The sequence below is a fragment of the Echiichthys vipera genome (assembly GCF_963691815.1).
Source record: "Echiichthys vipera genome assembly, chromosome: 19".
NCBI lineage: Eukaryota > Metazoa > Chordata > Actinopteri > Perciformes > Trachinidae > Echiichthys > Echiichthys vipera.
Window position 1 is genome coordinate 15,018,114 of NC_139844.1, and position 16,402 is coordinate 15,034,515.

A 16,402-nucleotide genomic window follows, 5' to 3' on the forward strand; every position below is an offset into this window, starting at 1 on the left:
GTAGTGCTGCAACTGATTATCTTCATAGTTGATTAATCTGTTGATTATTTACTCAATCAATCGATTTGTTGTTCGGTCTATAAGATGTCAGAAAATGGTTAAAAATCAGTCAGTGTTCCGCAAAGCCCAAGATTAGTACATAAATAGTAAAGATGCTAGAAAATATTCACATTTAAGAAGCTGAAATCAAAGGATTTGGGCATTTGTTCTTAAAAGTTCTAGTTGCATGCAGTCATATTTGAAGTAAACCTGATTAAACTTAGTTTCCATAATAGGTAGGTCCAATTAATGAGCAGCTCTGTTCTCCTGAAAGCTTGGCATGTTTCTGCAGCCTTTTGTGTTTAATCCAGGTTCGGTCTTTGTGTATTTAATGATTTTGGGGTTTTCCTGCAGCTGTTTATAGCAGTCCGCCTTTAGTGAATTAACAGCCTCCTTTGCTTGCGTCTTTACGCTCCGGGGGGATAATGGCAAAGGTGTGATTTCACACAGTGTGAGCCGTATATATTTAATGAGGGAGGAATGAATGATTTGACCATCGGGTGGGAAGGTGGGTTAGGGGCAACATTCATGCATCACATACTATATGAGCCAGTGGTAGTCTCTTATTGGATTCATTGACTGACACCTCGAGGCAGAGGTGAAGAGGGCTATTCTGGTGTGTTGTTGATCTGTAAAGTGGCCCGGGCTGATAACCGTGCACTATTCCAGTGCCAGATGTCACAACAAGCCTACAGGGCCACTTGGCTTTGGCGTTGTCGCTTTCCTCACTGAAGAAACAAAGATGCAGTGTACTATTGGCTGTGTCATCTGGACAACTGCCCATTTTAAGCCCAGATGGAAAGCAGTGAGAGCTGGACTCTTGTGTCATCTTGAGAGCCAGTATCTTCTAAACCAACCTGAGAAATGAAAGAACGCAGCGGTGAGTTTACTTCCCGATTCAGAAATATTTCGTCATTGTGAACAGAATAAAGCTGTATGGGTTGAATATGTTCCCTACAAAACAGTGATTTACAAATGGACCTTGATCTCCTGAGGTGACGATACCCTTTTAATGCCTGTGAAATCGTCTGAATAGGCACTTTTCATCTTTCATCTCTTGGAAATGTTTCTTCTTCTGTGAAGATATAAAGACATCAAAGCGTCCGCTTATCGGCCTACTTACCATCATCAGTGTGTTGCAGTTGCTAATGGCTTATTTTACTCAGATTGCGTGATGCTTATCCATTCTTTGGACGTCTTCCTGTGATTCTCCATCTCTGGGCTCGGCCTGCCAGCATGCTAGTAAGGAGACTGACTATTGATGCTGATGCCATATCTGAGCTAAGCCTCCACTCAGGGTTTCCCCGCAGCTTTGAATTTACAGTAAATGTGCGCACTTGCTTATGTTTTTTTGTATTTTGTGAAGGTGCCATTGATATTTTCCTCCAAACTTTTGAAGCTGAGGGAGTAGAATAGACCCACGAGGCACTTTTATGGCGTTTTTGTTGCATGCAGCCCACTTAAGTATTTAGAGTTGATGGATTTTATTTGATTTCTCCCCCTTTTTGTTTATTTATTTATTTATTTATTTATAATCCCATTCCTGCTGGAACTTGTCCAGTCGTGTAGTTTTATAGTTTTCTTTTGCGGTAGAAAGTCCTGCTACACTCTGTTACAGTCAGTCCCCGGGTAAATAACCATCTTTTGAATCGTGTTGACGCCTGTGAAGCTAGCTTAGCTCTCTAAGCTCTCACGCTAACATGCTCACAAAGACGGTGCTGGAATGCGGATGTTTAGCATGTACCATGTTCACCACTGTAGTATGCTAACATTTGCTATCTAGCGCTTCACACGAAAGTTCAGCTTAGGCTGAAGGGAATGTCATTAGTTTTTTGTGTAGCATAGTAAAGAGTAAGCCTATAGGCACCTCTAAAGCTCACAAATGAATATGTACATATGTGTATGTGGCTTGTTTGTTCAGCTACATAAACAGAAATATAAAATCAACAGTTGGTGTTTTTAAAGGAGGCAAGTGGTGTATGCAGTTCCTCTGGTTGCCCGGGTTGCCTGGTAACATCTCCGTGACAACAAGACTAGACTGTTTTGTTTGTGTACGGATTAAACAAACAAGATATGTGTTAATTACTTGTTAAGCTTTAGAGGTGATGTTTTTTTTTGTCTTTTTTTAATTTCATGGAGGGCTTAGCTAGCTGTCGCCCACTGTTTCCAGTCTTTATGCTAAGCTAGGCTAATCACCTCCTGCTCCACCTCCTTGGTAGATGCACATGCAGTGAGACGGGTGTCAGTCTGACTCTCATAAAGAAAGAAAATGAGAAAGGAAATGTTTTAGCTACTATTTGAAAAAACTGTGCTCAGATTTAAGTGATTTTTCAGCTTTAGTGCTGTAGTATGTGGATCATACTGTGCCTTGTTTGGCCCGGCTGATTGAGTTTCCATTTTGTGGGCCCATGCTGTGTGAGCACTTCAGGAGAGAGAGAGAGAGAGACAGAGACGCGTCTTACCTCCATTTGATCACTAATGAAATTGCAGGTGGAATTTCTCTCTATCCCTCTCTCTCTCCCCGCCCCCCAGCTACATTAGCCGGACGTCCGTTTGATGTGAGCCTGCCTGTAACTGTAACTGCTCTGAACTTGGATATGTAGCAGACCTCCCTCAGCTAGTAAATAGATGCATGTCGCTCACCTACAGCAGCCACCAACCTCACCAAGAAGCTTGAGCAGGTGATTTTGAATGAGAACTAGTTGTTATTTCATTAGTCATGACAGTTTAAGCCTCTTTATTCCTGTAAAAATAACACTCATACTCTGGAGAGTATCTGTCATCAAAGGAGGTGTACCAAGTGTGTACCTAGTTGGTGTCTTTGGTCTTTTGTTTATACACTCCCTTGTGTGGCGTGCGTTCAGTCTCAAAAAGGCTGATCATCTCAAAAAGTGAGCGGTGTGGACGATCTCATTCACATTTTAAGGACGAGTTGATCTGCACAGACCTGCTGAAGATCATTTTTCTTGGAACCAACCCAGAGTATTTAAATGGTTTTGGCTCCCTGCTCTGGCCACGTGTGTGTATCCCAAATGCACACTGTGTTACCGTCATGCTTCTTTTTGTGCTTCTGCCAAGCATTTTTCAACATGTCTTTTCTTTGTCCCTGTTGACTGACTTGTGGAAGCAGTAAGTCAAGGGCTTGACACTCGGAGGTCTGTGGCCTATTGTGTTTCTATAGATTTACAAATACAACAATTTGTTTTGTTTCTTACAAATTGTTTAAATGTAGAAAATGTTTTGTGCATGCAAACAGATTTTGCAGCAGCATAGGGATGTTTACATTTAACTGTATAACCCTAACTGACAACAAGAATTAATATTATCAATAAAATGGTTAGAAATAATATATATATTTAATTGCAAAGTAAAAGAAATTATTTAACTGCTAGTTCATTTTTGCAACAGTTATTATTATTGCCATTCGTCAATTAGTTGTTTGGTCTCTAAAATGTCAGAAAATGGTGAAAAATGTCGATCAGCGTTTCTCAAAGCCCAAGAAGACGTCCTCAGAAGATGTCTCGCTCAAAGGTATTCAGTTTACTGTCATAAAGAAGTAAAGAAACCAGAAAAATATTCACATTTAAGAATCTGAAATCAGAGAATTTTGAAAAAAAAAAAAAAAAACCTCATCATTTCCTCAAATAGTTGGAATTCATACTGATGAGTAAACAAGATCTGAGGGTAGAAATTCAGACTGGCACACTTTTTCTATCAGTAAGAAGTAGGACAGAGGCTTCAGTAGTCGCTCATTTGAACACTTTGACTCATTGAACGTTTACTGTATGTCCCTCCTCTCTGCGCACACACACACTCACAGAACCAAAGGCTAACACGGGCTGCCATGGTTAGCCACACCTGATGCGGAGCTTGTCAGAGCTGTTGCTAGGATACGGCTACATAGGCCTCTTGTAAACAATTATCTTTCCTTTTCTGTGGCTCCCTCCCCCATCCTTCCCCCTGTGGTCCCAGGGCTGCTGCGTGCAAAACCACTCACACGGGCTCACCTGTGATTCAGCTCAGCGCTGTATTGATTATGCAATGAGCCAGTCGGACAGCATTTTCTTGGAGCTGTTTTATTGAGCTTATTTTTTACATATTTGGCAGTCATAATTGGCAACATATACGCATGTGTGTATGTGCAAATAAAATGTTGTCTGAAAACAAGCAAGCATTCCTCTTTTGTGTTTGCTTCGTGTCCTGCAGCTGCTTTGTAGTAGAAGCTGGGGTCTGATTCTCTACAATACATGCTCACCCTAACCTTACGATTAACTGATAACAGGCACAGAAGCATTTGATTGGCCCCTTTACGATTCAGCCCACTCAACAAAACTGTGACTGCATTAAGTCTGTACTTGTGCAATAGTATACTTCGGTTAATAATTTTATTTTTCTGCAGATTTTTAGTTTCTCCTCTTTCAATCATCACACATTTGGTGTAAAACTGTTGTTTTTAAATTTGATTTTAAGTCGTACTGATGTGTCAAAGTTTAAAAAAGGACCTTTTAATTGAATGAAGCCATATTTGAATTATTTGAGGCGTTTTATTTGTGGTGTTCTTGATGACAGTTTTGCCCCTTAAACAATCCTACATGGTATTCACTCAACGTCCTCATGATTATTTGATGATTTTATTCAACTTAACACATTTCAAACATGAGACCATTTTGCGATGTAAAATTGGTGACATCAAAAAGCAAAGTGTTGTGGCGATGACCCCTTCCCTACATTCTACTCCGCTACGTACGGTGCCCTTGCATGGACCACGCCAATCTTCGATATTGGCCCTTATTTTGAGCTCAACTACACACCTGTAAAGTTTCATGACTGTATCTTGCACGATTTTCTTAGGCCATGAGGTGTAAAGAGGAGGGTGCCTCTTTTCTACTTTTCTACCCCCGTACTTCCAGCGCCCTTGTTCGGATCACACCGATTTTCAAATTTGGCTTTCAGCTACACACCTGAAAATCTAAATCAGACAGACGGACAGACTTATAAACACCCGGCGAAATACTTGAAACCTAGGTATTTATCGCTACTTTTTGCAATGATGATACCAATAATACCAATGATGAAAACAATACCAGCGTCGCTATTACGGCTGGCAATAACATCTCCTCCTAATTGGGGGTTGCATTTTCGTAAAACTTTGGTCAGAGAATCGGCCTGGAAAATCAGATTTCTGCAAAGAGCCGAGGATTCATTCAAACGGTCAGCCTTTCCTTTCTTGCATCAATTACTAAAAGTAATTTAAAACTCTGAGCTGTTACATCACTTATTTCTCATGTTCACCAGTTTGTTTTAGTCAGTGAAGGAGTGAGAAAAAAGCCCCATCACTGTAACCCCATGCCCTGACTTCTTCCCAACGAGGCCTTCCCCGCTCAGACATTGCATATTGTGTGTCTTAGAAATCTTCCATACCGTTGCCAGTCGTCAGAGTTTACACGCCTGACAGACATCTGTGTTGTTGCTTCGCTCATCAACAAAGAATCAGTGTAGTATTGACTGTGTGATCTGGACAGCTGCCCTGTGGAAACCCTTGTGGACTGAACTCTTGTCATCGCCATCTGACTCTGACTACATTCTTGATATTAAATGGATCTGTGTTATAGTGTCGCGAAAGGAGGCGTCATGGATTTCCTCTGAGAATACTTTGTTTTGTTCATTCTGGGATTTCACACACAAGGTACAGCGTGTGTGAATCGGTGGGGAAACAACTGTGTTTAGGGTCCATTATTTAAACGGTTATTTTTCACAGTGCCTCAGGAAGATGATGTTTTAACTTGTGCTCAATTAACGTCGTACATACCTGAGTTTGAGCAGGAATCTGGCACATTTCTTTGGAATTAGCTGTTTGGTTGAGTAGGAGCATCAGTGTCAACCACCATGAGTGTTCAACCTAATTTAAATCCTTTTTAACTTCATTTTTATGAGTTGCACTTTCTGTGATGCTGTTGCACTAACTTTCTACTTATTTTGGACATATTTCTGCCCATGTCTTCACCCTGGTACTGTCCTTCTTACTGTAGTTCACTTGTGAATCTGCTGGTAAGTCCATATATATATCAACAGTTAATCCTAAAGTTAGTTGTGTACAAAATCAACCTCTGCCGAACGTTGGCTTTCATCATTCTGTCACGATAATAGGTGGTTGGATGATGACAGTGATGATGGAGCTGTGTGTGTCTCATGTCTAATTTTAAAGTGGAGCCATTATGAATTGCTGGCATCCTTTTGTGTCTGTTCCCTCTTTGGGCACGTTGCCAACTGAGGTATTCAAAAGCAAAATGGATGAGACGTATCCTGTAGCCACAGTGTATGAAAATACTCTAATTATTCCTGTTTAGATTGGTGCCTCGGTGCAAACCACCGGCAACTGTGAACAGCCAATTTTGAATGTGTAAACCAACATTCAAATTGGTTATGGAAATATTTCAAATGCATTGCACTTTCATGCAACAGCATCACAAGCAACTTGTGCCAAGATGAAGGTTTCTGGCATCTTGTAATTTGTCCAAGATCAATAATGAACAGTATGTTCTAATATTTATCACATCCAGGCCCACAATGTGACGACCAAGCCGTGATTTTCAAACTTAAAATTACCTAAAGCTGCATGTTATTTTAGAGGAGTTTGTACAAAACATCTGCGTGAGACCTTTTTGTTATGATGGTTTAAGTATTCCTATGGGTGCATTGACAAGAATGTTTAAGATGCTTTCCTGAGCAGCCTCTCCTGGGTCCTAAGCTCATGGGACACTTGAGGAAGCTCCACTGTATGTTTTGTGTCTGCTCATGTGTGTTTGAATCAAATCTTTGCCTGCACTGTATGTACGAGGTGTTATGACTGGGTTTGAAATGGCACTGAAATCAGTGTGTGTCTTCAAACTGTAACTGGACCTTTTAACAAATTGTAATATAAGAGTTTTTCAGTCCCCCCCCCCCCCCCCCCCCCCTTCATACACATCACCAGGCTACTACTGGTCCAGATAATCAATAAGGTAATAAGACCACATCGGGCGTAGAAACATTTGACCTGTATTAAGTATGTATGTAAGTATTTTCTCATTTTCTTAAGAAAGGACAACATCATTTCTGTGTTTTTCTTGCACCCTGAGTGAAACAGGCTACTTTTTCAAAATATCCCGTTGTGGAGCTCATCCATGTGGTGTCACAGCTGATCCCCTTGTGAATGAATGACTGCTGCCAGCACATTGCAGTGAGGCGAAACTACAGATGTAGATTGAGAAGTACTGCTCCTGCCGCAGAGGTGGCTTGTTAATATTGTCAATAAATCATCACCACATTAATGTGACACAGTAATATTTACTCCGGTCTTCTATTAACACGGCTGAGAAGACTGGAAGCTTTTAATAACATTATGTACTGCATGCAGAGAAGGTCTAAGGGTGGGCTGTGACAATAACATTGACAACATTTCCTTCTGAATTCATGCTGAACCATTGTTTTTGGGCATTTGTGAAAAATCAATTGAAACATCAGTTGTAGCAGACAGCTCAGGTGCCTCTGTCAACACATGTAGTGCAACTTTTAGGTGCACAATAGACATGTAGCTGTAAGTGGTGCGTATCTTTCTCTGGTTTGAATCTGCGTGAGTGCGTGTTGCTGTGGCCCACTGCGTCCCCTGCCTCTTGTTAAACGAATGGTGTGCAGGTGCTAGAGGCTCCTTGTGGGGTAATTAAAGCATGTCATTACACGGGCAGTTAAATTGTCACTCCACTGTGAACCTGTTTGAAATGACAATGGGGCTCGGTTGGATGCGCTGCTGTATTGCTCTCCAGTCAGGCGCCCATTTGCTTTGAATCCGGAATTAGCCTGTTAATGTTTCTGAAGCACGTCTATTGCTGTAGTTAGCTCTTGGACTTCTTCTTTAGGCAAATTAACACCTGAGGGAGTGAGTGACAAATACCCACGAGTCCGCGAAAGCTGATCTTTAATGGTGACTGTTTGAAACCTTTTAAGATGTTTCTTGACACACGTGATGATGAAGAAACTGAGACTAAAAGGTATTGTGGTACGACTGTATTGTGATAGTCAAGATAAGAAGAAATACCTCCATGTTTTGATTGAGGGTGGGCGATATACTAGTTTATCACCATCACTGGTGTCACGTTCTGCCGTGACATGGATTTTTTCATGCCGTCATTACGGTGATAAATGCCCACACATTTTGGTTTTAGCGCGCACACACACACAAGGAAGTTCTACTTGCCATAATACCTGACTAACCGTGTCATACCCGCACAGCAGGTTATACTGTTCATGGTTGGGTACAGGCTATGTTACCCACAAGCCCATCGTTGTTAAAGGTTAAGGCAGGGCCGGTAATGGTAGGTTATAAAGCGAGTGGCAGTTTACCGTTGAGCTTACAGTTACATCAACAAGTCAGAACTCTGGGGAGAACAGTCATCTAAAAAAGGGGGCTACTTTGGTTTGGCTGTAGATCCTCTGACATAGCACAAACTTCAATAATATCTAAGATTTATGGAAACACCAGAAATCTTCTTCACTGTCTAAAAAGCATGTATGCTTGTGAGTCAAAGTTTTCAGCACATATTATACTGCTTTAAGTTGCAATTTTTTGTTTGTCCTACACCCACAGACCAAAAGATGTGATTGTCAATTTGTGCTATTTTTCAGGTCGGTTTAAAGTCAAAGTTTTACAAATTGTGTAATCTAGAGACCAGGATTTGGTCTAAGAGTGTTGCGTTTAGGAGTAATTTTGAGCAGGACTTTTGGTTTTCAAAGTCTTTCTTCATGTGGGTTAAGATGTAAAATGTTTTTTATTTTTATTTCAGTAAACCCAAATATTCTGTATTGCTCAGGTGCCAATTGCTCAGCAATACAATTCAGTCACGATACTTAAATTCAGTAGTCGGTGCCAATTAAACGATTCTCGATGCCAATTCGATTACATTTCAGTATGACAGATAAAAAAAGAAAATGTTATCTCGTCAAAACGTTTGGATGTTATATATGAATCAAAAATCACCTTGAATTAGTAGCTGTACTTTAGCTGTCCTCGTGAATGCCTTCTTGTTTATTTTTTCTATTTCAATCTTAAGCCTAACGTTAGCCATCTGAAAATAGGCACCGTTGATGTTTTTTAAAATCAAACGGTAATACAAGTATCGGTTCTCGTGACAGCCCTACTCAGAATTTAAAACTACAACTCTGAGAATAAAGCTCATTTGATTCACTAATTAACCTTCAGTCCATTATGGAGCGGGCTGCCCCCCAAAAACACACGTAGGTGTATGCTTAATTGTCCGGCCTATATGGAGCCAATGAAAAATGAATGTCTTTTAATGTAATATCTTTACAAACAAAAATATCTTAAGATATGTTCTCTTACATTTCCAATAAAGTGAAAAGAGGTGGAATCATGTTTTGAGGGGAGTATCCCTTTTTAATTTGTAATACTGTGATATAATACCGTCACAGCAAGAAAACAAAAAAAATACTGGGATATCAATTGTAGGTCCTCTCATCCTAGTTTTCATATGCCTTTCCCTGATTATTTCGATTCATTACATTTTTCCATTTTGAAGCATGCAAAACATTCATCTGTTTGGTTCATGGTTTAAAAAACAGAAGTTTAGCGTTTAAATATAAAAAAGAAATATAATCAAAGTCAGGTCAGACATATCTATTGTTGGCATGTGAAATCATTTAGCTTTTTCTATGCAAATGTGCATGTGTTGGTGTTTGTTTTTGCGTGTTGCATACTTTTGGATCATGCTGGTTAATTAGCACTAGAAGGGGAGGGGTTTGTTGTATTGGAAGTGATGGGTAATGACCCTGTTGGCATAGTAGCATTATGCTCAATGGGCCGTGTGTATATGTGTGTGTGCGTGTGTGTGCACAACCGGTCTACACAAGCCAGCCAAATGCCTTGCCTTCAGTGCGACAACTTTGGCACACGACTCTGGCAAGTGGCTTGTGGGCAGAGCTCACCCTCCACCCAGCAGAGGTATGACTGTCACACAGCCATAACCTGCTTACTTGTAGTAACATAAATGAATATTGTCTTGAAGTTCTGGTGCTTGTCTGGTCTGTAGGGCTTCATTCAAACTAAACACCAGAGAAACTTACCAAATATTGATACTGGTTTCTCTACATATTCTCTCAGGTTGCATGGTTTTTTGATTGAGGTTAAATACTCTGGCACATTCTGAAGACATTGGGATAGGCTTCAGTTTAGCACTTACAGTAATTGCACACTCGTTGCAGAGCTACAGTAAAACGCTTAGTAGCATAACCGATCGGTCACCCGATAAGAAGTTAATTGATGTCATTCAATGAAGCAAAAACGGCCAATGGTTGAAGCCTTTTCAAATGTGAGGATTTGTTGATTCCCCTGCTTCATATTGGTCAGATGTGTTGTGTATCAGGATATCATGGACAGAATAATGACAAGAAGGAAAAGAACGATTCGATGGTGGAACCTGAACTCAATCCCAAGGATGCAATATTATACAAGAAAAGTGGGAGGAATTGTCACATTATTATGTTCTTTTATATGTTTCACATTTTAATGGTAATTGAAATGGGCTCCAATTTCGTCTGCAAGCAGAGCACAGGAGCGTTGTGAGTATGGATATCAAAACGAGGTCAAAAACCTTCTTGCATGTAATTCTCTGCCCGTCAACATCATCACCACATTTGCAAGGATTTTGCCACTGGAGGTCTTTTGATCCTTGCCTCCTGAGCAGACTGAGGAGCTAGACTGAGAGAGATCGGCATTTGGGTCCACCCTGGAGGCAGACGTTATGGGGAACTGGTTCAGTTGAGCTCACATCTACGTTTTCCTATTTTTTCCCACTTGATTGGAAGAAGCTGCTCCCCCAAACCCACAAACAAGCTCTCCTCCCATTGGAACCCTCTGTTCTTAGAAGGTGTCTAGACTTTCTGACATTCATCCTTTTAGGTGTCTGATTCTTTAATTACCCTCAGGAACATTAGGAGATAATGATACCAAATTATTTTGCTCCAAATACCAGCCAATTAGAATAAGATACTTGATTAAGATCATTTTATGGGATGGCTTTCATTCTATTATTCCTCAGACGACTATTATCCATCACTCCACATTAAGAGTGATAAGGTGCCACTCTTATTCAACCATATATGGTTTTCAGCATCTGAAGAAGGTAGTAGGCATGTCACATGCTGTTGTGCCCACTCCTGTTCAGCTGAGATGGCGTAGCTCGATTGCCCTCGCTGGAGTAGCGTAGACAGCCCGAGTAAAAACCAAAAGCTGGGATTGACATCACAGATTAATGAAGATTACATGCTGCGATTACTGGCCACGGGATGAATCGAGATGACCTCATGTCCCATCAGAAGGCAATAAATCAGAGAGATGTCAGTGGAGCAGGGAGGTGCACATTCAGGTCACCTATCAATGACATGTGAACAGAAGTAGCCAGAGGTTGAACATCAAATGTGTAGAGAAAAAAAAAGAGCTTAATCCACATTCGAGGTCCCGACTTTCCCCAAGACGCAGAAATCAGTCAATCAAACCTCAAATCCAATGTAGACGCACCCTTCCATTGATACAGAATTGTTGGCAGACAGGGATCCCTCCGTGGGATTACACACCAGGCCTGGGTCTTGCATTCTTGGTATTCTTCGAAATGCAAACACGCACATGGCCCCACATGCAGAGGGCTGACTCCTCTTTTGAGAAAGAAGCGTGCAGATCCCATGCTTAGTGACCCCAACCTGCCCCGGCATCCACTCCCCACTGTCAGGTCCCTCAGTTCCCTGTCCTTTTTAAAAAAAAAAAAAAAATTAAATTTCAATGGCTACCTTCCTCTCTCCCATCCACCCATCATCGGGCGTGGGAACCTACACCTGTGGCTGTCCCCAGATATCACCACCACATCCTCTTCTTTTTACCAAGATTACCTTTTTGTCCAAATTAGTCTTTTTTTTGTGCCACGCAATGCAAAGATGGCACTAAACTGTTATATCATTCCAAGCAAATGTAGATTCACTGAGTACATGACATATAAACATATTTTTTCACCGTAACACCCCCCCCCCCCCCCCCCTTCTTGTCTTGAAAACTAGGTTTTCTCTAAGTAAATCCTCTAATCCATTAGGGGTAGGGCTGGGTTGGGTTTTTGGAGATTTGACTGACAGGAGGATTCTTCGTCATCTCGGATGAAGTATCTCACACTGTCTCTCACAGCTGATGTGTTTTTTGAGTTGAAAAAAAGGGCGGGTTCATGAGATTAGGATCTTTTCTGGAGTTGGATATAAGATCACGACTCATGCGAGAATGACTGTTTTTGAATGATTTTTTTTTTAAACATCGCCCATGCAACTGTGCTGCCCAGGCTCACCAGCACACATGCTGAGACTAATTGTCCCTGTGCTGACTGTCTCTTCATGGACAATGGTTTTGATTAGGATGGGGTGAGTTATGATGTTGGGACAAGGGTCTTTGTTCAGTAGCTTTTCCCCCTTCCCTCCCCCACACCTCCCCTTTATCCCGCCCCTGCCCATCCATCTATCTTGTTCCAACCATTTGGGCAGCTGTCACTTAATCCAGCTAATCACAGAGTAGGATGGTCTGTGGGAAACCAGACTAGTCCGTGGCTTTGCTCAACACCAACACTACACAGACTCTGAACTATTTATTAAAACAATTACAACATGTAGGCATGCAAGCGAGCCTGGATTTCAGGTGAACCCAAAAGGTAGAGGTCACGATATGGGCACCTGTTCTTTCTGTGATCTTTTGATTCTGTCTCAAGGTTTGTCTGCCATACTTCATCATGCAGGCATCATCTCAAGATGTCCTGGCCACTAATTCATTCATTGCCACTCAGTTTTGTATGCATGCATTGGCATATGCACACACCCACCCACATGCTCAGACTGGGGCAGAGAGCCCACCCTTTTGTGGTGGGGGGAGGGGGCGATGGGTGGAAAGGTCAGAAACCGAGCTACATGTCATGGGATGATCCACGTTCATGTCAAATAATCCATCTCTGAGGGCGCATCTGTTGTGCGTCTGCGGGTTGGACGGGTTTGGCAGAGCTTCAGGAAACTGCAGTGCGCTCTTCGACCAAACTCAGACTCACTACTCTCTTCTTGTTCCCTATTCCTCTAACAAACTTCCTCAACCACCTCCCCTGCCCTAGCCTAGTTTTTGGCCTCCCATGTCTTACAGGTAGCTACAGTCTCATACAGCTGTACCCCCCTGCCCGTGTCCAAACTCTGACCCAAGCCCTTTAGCTCACCCCTATCCTGTCATCTTCTATCCCCTTCTCTTGTCACCCGTGGTCCTCCACAATAACACTCCCCTCCCCTTCCTCCCGCCACCACCCACAGCCAGACAAGCCTACTTAATCCCACAGCCCAGCAGCAACCAGCCTACCAGCTTGTTGGTCCCCCAGATCAACAACACAGACTGACACACACACACACACACACATACACACACATTTTCCAATCCCCCTCCCTGTGATTTCTCTTTCCCGCTTCATTGAAGCATTGAAGTCCCTCAAATACTTGCCTTATGCTTTTCTTTTTTGCCCCCCCCCCAAATCAGGCCAACGTCATATCAATGACATTACAGTAGAGGTCACAGCAGTCACACTGTGGCTACTACAACTGTCACTGGTGGTGACGTAATGAGTGCTATTTAGGTCAGCTGGTTGCCTAGCAGTGTGCCCTGCAGCACACCAGCTAGATTACTCTTGTGATGCTGGTTAGCTTGGTTAGTTTTCGTGTGTGTGTGTGCCCACGTAATAACACTGTTCAAGTTTACCCAAACTCAGCTCAGATTTCTGCTACATCACTGCAAAGCATTTAGTCAGCATGTTTCAAGAACAATCCCTTCATAATATCCATTAAGTGTCAATTAAAGTATGTACTTAAATTGACGAAATGTAATATAAATCATACAAATAGTTGTTGTACTGCAAAATGAATTAGAATTGTTATACTTGGAGGCATGGTGGTGCATGCATTAGGAGTGGGGACCCCCATTAACCTGTTTTTTTTTCATTCATCAGTTAGCTCAAAATAAGTCAGAAAATAGTGAATAATAGGTGTCCCATTTTACCAGAGCTCAAGGCGATGTCTTTAACCAACAGTACAAAACCAAAATCATCCAGTTAAATATTATTGAAAACAGGAAAAAACAGCAGATCACATTTGGGAATCTGGGGAAAAAATCATCACCATTTTTGCTGCATTTCAGCACAGGGTAAAGAACATTCATCAATGCACCACTACTGTTATACTGGTCAACTGTTAACAAACTGATAATCCCCTTAGCTGCTGATTTACCTCACTGTCTGGCAACCAAGGACAAAGCCCGGCAGAGTTCATCTCGCACAGCTAATTTAGGCAAAGTGACCTTCTTAATGGACATTGTACCTGCTGAGGCTTTATTTTTTACTGAAAACATGGTGGAACAGCCACCTACCCTTTTTAACAGAACTTGTTAAAACTTATATATTGATTGTGGTAGAGGAAAGCTGAAACTAATTACGTGTAGAGGAGACACAGCAAATGTTTTCCAGTGGTGTTTTTTCAGAAAACAGCAGGTCTATGGTCAGTGGGTAAAACATAGACCATCACATCTGGGTCACAATTATAATGCTGCATTGTTAAAGGGATAGTTTGGATTTTTTGACGTGGGGTTGTAAGAGTTACTTATCCATACAGTAGATGGTGGACGGCACCCCCCCAGTTTGGATAAGCAGACAGTAGTAGTTGAATATTTTCACTGCTTTGCCTTGCTGTCAGACAGCTGCATGTTATTGTTCGACTGTAGTGTTTAAAGGGTTAGTTTGGATTCACCACGGTCGCAAAATAACACCAACAAACTAAATGATGCAGGCAGCCGTAGACCACCAACGGCCGTGTTCAGCAAAGTAAATTGACTGTTTTTCTCAAAGTAGTGTGGTTGCTTTGAAGAGAGCGTACATGGGTGCAACGGCTTTAGTTCTCAATCGAAAAGTGAAAATATTAAAAATGTAGCGTAAACTTAAGCTGATAGATATTTTAAGTGGCTAAAATCCTCCACGGCAGTAGATCGCTTAGCTTCTGTGCCTGTTCTCGTCCCTGCTTCTTCAAACTGGGGGCGTGTCAACCACCACCTACTGTAGATAACACACTGACTATGGATAAGTTCCTCCTACAACTTCACTTAAAAAAAACCCCAAACCATCCCTTTATGATGCATCAAATGTATCCAGTTACTTAAAAAGGAATAGTTCAATAGTTCATCTTCGGAAATATGCTTATTTGTCTTTGATATCATACCACAAGTTGTAGTTTAGTCACCATGAGGTTGTCGGGCAACCAGCTGTGGCCTTTTCCTCAGTTTTTTGCTCAGCACATCTGAACTCCTCGCGATGTGTTTGCTTGATTCACCAGGATTTTTGTATCAAAGCTTTGCTGTCGAGGCAGTAGGTTCATGCTACCATGATGCGTACTGAGCCACAGGAAAGTTGGTACAGCCCAGTTTGCTGTTCCCCTCCACATCTCCACATCTCCATCTTGTCTCCTGGCTTCTTTCCACAGTTGTACTTACCGTATCCTGCTCTCTTATCTTTGAATCGTTAGGTTTCATTGGCAGCGTAACTCAAGCGCACCTCGAGTAACGGAGCCAACTTTCATACGAGACTCTGTAGTAGCAATGAATCGATTTGTGTGTGTCTGCCTGTAAAAGAGTTGCATGTTTATGACTGAAATGATCACTGCATTATTCTCTAAATTGTGATCATTAATGATGTTTACTTATCCGGAAAATTCAGGAACATAAAAACAAAGGCCCTTTGTCAAATGTTCCTCATTTTTTGTTTTGGAGAGTAAAACAAGAAATATTATAATCATTAGCACTTATGTTTTTGTTGAGTATTGTATGCTTTATTTTAGGCAAGGCAAGTTTATCATGGCTTTATTTTTTTTTAAAGTAATTTGAATAAGAAAAGTCTAATGCTTCAAAATATATTACAGAAAAAAACGTGTGTTATCACATTTAAGTCACATGAAATGGAAATGTTGGACTGTAAGTAAGCTGTGGCTTCTTCCAGTGCTCATTGACAGAATCCAAATTTTATGTTTCTTTGTGCTTAATACTATCATTCCATGCATTTGCATATCCGATATTTAAGTCTGACGTAACACCCTTTCAAAATACCATTTCTGGGCCCAAACGCTCTGTGGGACAAAACGAATAACAACGGCCGAATCTGTGCATACAATAGGGAACACAGCACTTCCAATACGAGTATCAGAAATGCCTCCAATAAAGCTTAAAATGCTGATATTGGCAAGTATGTGAGTCTATGCACCAATCTGATGCCACATA

At 41.5% G+C, this 16,402-nt stretch overlaps 1 protein-coding gene across 2 annotated transcripts in view; it reads left to right on the forward strand.

Annotated features, from left to right (window-relative positions):
* jag2b (jagged canonical Notch ligand 2b) overlaps positions 1-16,402 on the forward strand; it is a 49,972-nt gene that overhangs the window by 3,139 nt on the left and 30,431 nt on the right. The window lies entirely within an intron of this gene.